This window comes from Panulirus ornatus, chromosome 58 (assembly GCF_036320965.1).
Source record: "Panulirus ornatus isolate Po-2019 chromosome 58, ASM3632096v1, whole genome shotgun sequence".
Taxonomy (NCBI): Eukaryota; Metazoa; Arthropoda; class Malacostraca; order Decapoda; family Palinuridae; genus Panulirus; species Panulirus ornatus.
Genome location: NC_092281.1, coordinates 23,895,591 through 23,902,218, shown reverse-complemented (window position 1 = coordinate 23,902,218; position 6,628 = coordinate 23,895,591).

Here is a 6,628-nt window from a genome sequence, read left to right as displayed (position 1 = left end):
TTCAGGGAGCTTACGAACACGCAGTTACTTTATAATTTTCTGTCTAGCGGTTAGCATGCCTGCCTCTTGCACAAGGGGTCCCAGGTTCGATCCTGGCTGATGGAGCTTTGTATGTTATATATATATATATATATATATATATATATATATATATATATATATATATATATATATATATATATATATATTTCTTTTCTATCAGTTGTCCGTCCCTTCCCGCGTTAGCGAGGAAGCGACAGGAACAGGCGAAGGAATGGCGTGGCCTCATTCGCTCACATCCACTTTCCTGCTGTGATGTATAATGCACCGAAAACAGAGCCCCCTATCCATATATATTCATGAAAGAGTCGACGTCAGATGCGAGTGTCGTGGGGGATGATGGGTTGGGCGGGACTGCGGGGGAAGCAGTAGGCACAACAGTCACCTAGCATCATGACGGGTGACTCTGTCCACGAGAGTCGTCACATACGCAACAGCAAACTTTACTGAGCCAAAATAGCTTCTCTAGGAACAATAAATGTGACACTGAGAGAATTCCAGAGTACAGACAGGGTAGTGTTAAGAGATGGTCTTGTGGCGGTGGGTCACTGTTGTTGGATTCATCGAGTTGAGGAGGTTCAGAGAAGAAATACACAGGGTCGTCTATTCAAGAGAAGAAAGCAGACAGGATATGGACGACATGAGGTTTCCTCTCACAGGTATGAGAGAGCAAGAGATGACAGTTATAGAACATGGGTACAGACCATTTCCAATGAGAAGACTTCGTGGATAAAACAAATGGAAGATGCCAATTCGTTCAGTGTCTTTACTACGATCATATCGCCAGTTTAAGAGCGATTCATCTCAATGGAAACCTCAGAGGTAATTGTACTTGAGAAGGAAAAAGAAAATGTGTATGGAGCAGTTCAGGACACATTACCCCCAACACAAACTGGATGGGAGGGAGGGAGGAGGGAAAGTACATTGAAAGTACATGATGTAAAGCAGGCTCAGGGAGGATCTGTATCATGTAAGGTGCATGACGCCCGCTGATGTCCTGCTTGCCGTACCAAGGGAACGTGCAGATTTTTAAGGGACGATGAGAAAGAGATTAGTCAGAAAGACGCTAGAGACAACACATGAAACTCCTCGCCGGTGTCACTGGCGAGCGAGGTCTGCAGAACACTGGAAAAGATAATAGTGAAGAATTTGTGTGAATATAATAAGAGGAGAAACTACCTCGTGCAAATGCAAGGTGAGACTCACCAGGAATAAAACATATTTTCTTTCCGTTTGAGTAAACATCAGGATAGAAAAGACAGAAAATTATAAAGTAACTGCGTGTTCGTAAGCTCCCTGAAGGCATTTGATAGCTTCCTTTTGAAGAAAGGGACAAGGAGAGGGATATCTAAGCAGCCATAGATCGGGTCGATCTTCATGGATCGTAAATTACTTAAAAGGAAAAGGGATTATACGATACACGTCAGAGATGCCTTTTAAGAACCCATTTAAGTGATGAGTGTTGTGCCTCAAGACTTGTCCTGGGACCGCTGCTCTTCCTTACCAAAATGTAAATTACTTGCAAGAAGAACTTGACTTAAACGTTTACTTAATATGTTGGCAGATGATGTTCAACTAATGAGAAGAAAAAAAAGTGCTGACGTTGACAAGATACATGATTAATGACATTCAGCTGCAGCGTGATAAAAGAGATGTCTGTATGTATACCTGTGTACCTGAGTGTCTGTGTATATGTATATGTCTACCATGTGTACATATAGATATATGTATATGTGATTCGAGAGACAACAAGACCTTAGCGCCTCCACATCCTTGCTTGGCAAGTCACATTATACATTATAAACAACATTTTTTTCCCCCAGATATTTATGACTCTGATTTCATTTGCATAATTAAAAGGTTCAGGCAATGGAGATAACTGTAGAAAGTTACTGTGATGCGGAGGTGGTGGGGAGAGAAGAGAGGAGGAGGTGAGTTAGGAAGAGTAGGAGGAGAAGACAAGAAGAAAGAGAAAAAGAAGACGAGGAGAAAGGTAAGGGGGAGATGAAGCTGTAGGAAGAAGAAGAAGAAGAAGAAGAAGAAGAAGAAGAAGAAGAAGAAGAAGAAGGAGAAAAGAGGAGGTGGAGGTGTAGGTGGAGAAATGGAAAGAAGGGGGAGGAGGAAATGAACAGGAGGAAAGAGGAGGGCAAGTGAACGAACGAGAGAAAATGATAGTCAGGTGGAGGAGGGATAGCTGAGGGAGACAGCACCACGATAGATGAGGAGGAGAGGCAGCGAGGACCTCGTGATGACAAGTCAGTGAGAGTTACAACACATCAGGGTCACTCTCACTACCTACCTACCTGGTGGCCACCGTCAGGGACACCAGGTACGTACACCAGGTGCCTGCTGGTGAGGAATTTGTTGATGAGATGCTTGTTGATGGGGGACTTGTTACTGAGGGACTTGTTGGCCAACAAAAAAAAATGACGACCCAGATTTACAGGAGCCACCTCCAGCAGAGAGAACCAACATTCCCCCAGCAGTCACACGATTGCAGCACCTCGGGTACGCCTTACGAACCATGGCCACCTTCTCCAGCGTCTCCAGAGGGTCGTAAGTCCTCACTACGTCACCTCCTACCTCAGGTGCTTGCTACACCCTTCACAGTTTCTATCAACGGAGATGATTTCGTCTATCTCTTCCTTCTTTCTACTCTCTCTCTCTCTCTCTCTCTCTCTCTCTCTCTCTCTCTCTCTCTCTCTCTCTCTCTCTCTCTCTCTCTCCGTCCCTTTCCCTCACCCCCCCTTTCCCTTTCCCCTTCCTTCACAAATCCTCCCCACCCTCCCAACGTCATCCTTTTCGTAGAGAAGCAACGAGATCTGTGCAACACAGACAGAAACACAGATACTAGGCTAAGAGACAGGGCAACAAGAGTGTACAACTCTTTCCCTGCAAACACATAAATTGTAATCACAGTAATCACTAACACACAGAGAAGCATACGCACACACACACATAAACACCCACCACATCACCACACGACCAAGATTTACTCAAAGTGAGAGCAACGTAATCTATAGAACGCCACGGTAAGAAATCTGCACCGTGAATCCCCAGGAAAATCCAGGGGATTAATACGTGGTTAAATTGCACTACTACATCAGGGGGCGTGACACTCCTGACGCAGGAGGACTCCGCCAGGCAAATAAAGGTTCGCTCCACACCACTAAAGTAAACATTTACTACATTATTCTTCGTGGGATGTACTGTGGAGTGCAATCATAAATATATATATATATATATATATATATATATATATATATATATATATATATATATATATATATATATATATATATATATATATGGAGATAAATCACAAAAACACATGATTCAGGAGTATGGTGGTAGCCATATGGAATTTGAAACATGGGGATCCGAGCGCTTTTGTACGTGTTCACTTCAACAGGGACACGTGGGAAGGTATGGCACGTGACCTCATCGGGTGAGGGTCAAGCGAAGGTCAGGCAAGACACATACCACCCAAAGCATGAATCCTGTCACAAATACGTATATGTTGACAGTTCTTTTGATAATTATGAAAGGATCTAATTCATAGATGCCAAGATTGATTAGATTATCATGAAAACTGTGTTTAATAATGTTGGATTCTATGATATTTCTATCAACAGTTCAGTGACAGGATATGATCATGTGAGATGTTCCAGTTTACATGGCGGCTGAAATCTCACATATGCAGGATTCTTGTCCAAAACGACCAATGTACTAATACTGCTTTATTCTTAAATTCAGCTCTTTTTCCACTTTGGCCCAAGTGAATTTTACTGCACCGATTTCATGGTATCTGGTAAACACAACCCTATGAATTTCCAGGCGAATTTTTTGTGAACAAGTTTGTCACTGCGTTGCTGTTCTTAAACGCAATATTGATATCATATTCCTTAAGGAAGGGGGAAACCGAACTGGAGATGGGAAGATGGAGTAAATAAAGTTTGAGTGCTGTGGGTCTAACATGCAGGAGGGTATGGCATGCATGGGATAGAGTGAATTGGACCAATGTGGTATGCTGGGGGCGACGTGCTATCATTGGACAGAACCATGGCATATGAGAATGGTTGTGAGCGAATGAGGCCATTTTTGTTCATTAGTTTCTGACGGTACCTCACTAACGCGGGAAACGGAGAACAAGTATATATATATATATATATATATATATATATATATATATATATATATATATATATATATATATATATATATATATATATATATGTAGGTTTGCGGCAGGGGTGTGTGATGTCTCCATGGTTGTTTAATTTGTTTATGGATGGGGTTGTTAGGGAGGTAAATGCAAGAGTTTTGGAAAGAGGGGTAAGTATGAAGTCTGTTGGGGATGAGAGAGCTTGGGAAGTGAGTCAGTTGTTGTTCGCTGATGATACAGCGCTGGTGGCTGATTCATGTGAGAAACTGCAGAAGCTGGTGAATGAGTTTGGTAAAGTGTGTGGAAGAAGAAAGTTAAGAGTAAATGTGAATAAGAGCAAGGTTATTAGGTACAGTAGGGTTGAGGGTCAAGTCAATTGGGTGGTGAGTTTGAATGGAGAAAAACTGGAGGAAGTGAAGTGTTTTAGATATCTGGGAGTGGATCTGGCAGCGGATGGAACCATGGAAGCGGAAGTGGATCATAGGGTGGGGGAGGGGGCGAAAATTCTGGGGGCCTTGAAGAATGTGTGGAAGTCGAGAACATTATCTCGGAAAGCAAAAATGGGTATGTTTGAAGGAATAGTGGTTCCAACAATGTTGTATGGTTGCGAGGCGTGGGCTATGGATAGAGTTGTGCGCAGGAGGATGGATGTGCTGGAAATGAGATGTTTGAGGACAATGTGTGGTGTGAGGTGGTTTGATCGAGTGAGTAACGTAAGGGTAAGAGAGATGTGTGGAAATAAAAAGAGCGTGGTTGAGAGAGCAGAAGAGGGTGTTTTGAAGTGGTTTGGGCACATGGAGAGGATGAGTGAGGAAAGATTGACCAAGAGGATATATGTGTCGGAGGTGGAGGGAGCAAGGAGAAGAGGGAGACCAAATTGGAGGTGGAAAGATGGAGTGAAAAAGATTTTGTGTGATCGGGGCCTGAACATGCAGGAGGGTGAAATGAGGGCAAGGAATAGAGTGAATTGGAGCGATGTGGTATACCGGGGTTGACGTGCTGTCAGTGGATTGAATCAAGGCATGTGAAGCGTCTGGGGTAAACCATGGAAAGCTGTGTAGGTATGTATATTTGCGTGTGTGGACGTATGTATATACATGTGTATGGGGGGGGGGTTGGGCCATTTCTTTCGTCTGTTTCCTTGCGCTACCTCGCAAACGCGGGAGACAGCGACAAAGTATGAAAAAAAAAAAAAAAAAAATATATATATATATATATATATATATATATATATATATATATATATATATATATATATATATATAAGAAAGAGAGAGAGAGAGAGAGTAAACCTTGTGCACTGGATTTAAACTAACATTTGCCCGCAAACCTCCCTCCAGTGCGAGTCAGGTGGGCTGGTGAGGTTAATTCCAGTGGTCTGATCCATGAAACTGGTGGCGGCCTGACAGTTTTTATTAGTTAAGTTTAATCCCCTTATTTACCGACCCACGTGCTATGACGTGGGCAGGGCATGGCAGGGAGGCGTTCGACACACCTGAGTATGTGGAGTGATAGGGAAACATGAGGCAAGTTACTGAGGTGGGCTGACGGATCCAATGTATCAAGACATGGATATGAGGACAATATAGGACGGGTCAACAACCAGATCATTATATATATATATATATATATATATATATATATATATATATATATATATATATATATATATATATATATATATATATATATATATATATGGAGGGTTGAATAATACAGAGGTTGGCTTAGAGTTCCAGGTATTTAGTACTTGAGTACACATACGTTACAAGCCGGGTCAGAACTTGAGTGTATATCTGGGTAGTAGAGTAATGTATAAGTAAGTCTACAGAGGTGGGCTGAAGGCCCCATGTATGAGAGCTCCTAGTTACAGTGGTGGGTCTGAGGTCTTCATGCATTCCATACAATGACGAATGCACTAAAAGTTCGGTCAGCACAGGACAATCGCATGTTTACCAAATGGCGTCCTAGTTACGTCTGTTGTATATCAATTGACTGCTATATTTCTCTTTTGTGTCTTTCCTGATGATGTGATTATTACACGAAAGTGCACTTGGGAACTTATCGTGTTTCATTTTCCCCGTGGTCTCATAGGAATATCTTGATCACATGCAAAATTGTGATCCTTTCCAATATATATATATATATATATATATATATATATATATATATATATATATATATATATATATATATATATATATATATATAAATGTATGTATAAAACATGAGGCATGTTACATACGTGGGTTCAGGAACCCCATATATTCAGTAAACAGACGCATTTACGTGTTTTCATGACTCCAAATCGGGCTAGAGAGAGGCGGGCTCACCATCCACTGTCAACAGGGCCAGGAAAGGTCAATCTGGTGATCCAGTTATCTGGGCCCATATACGAGAAGATGACAGGGTCCTCTGGCCATT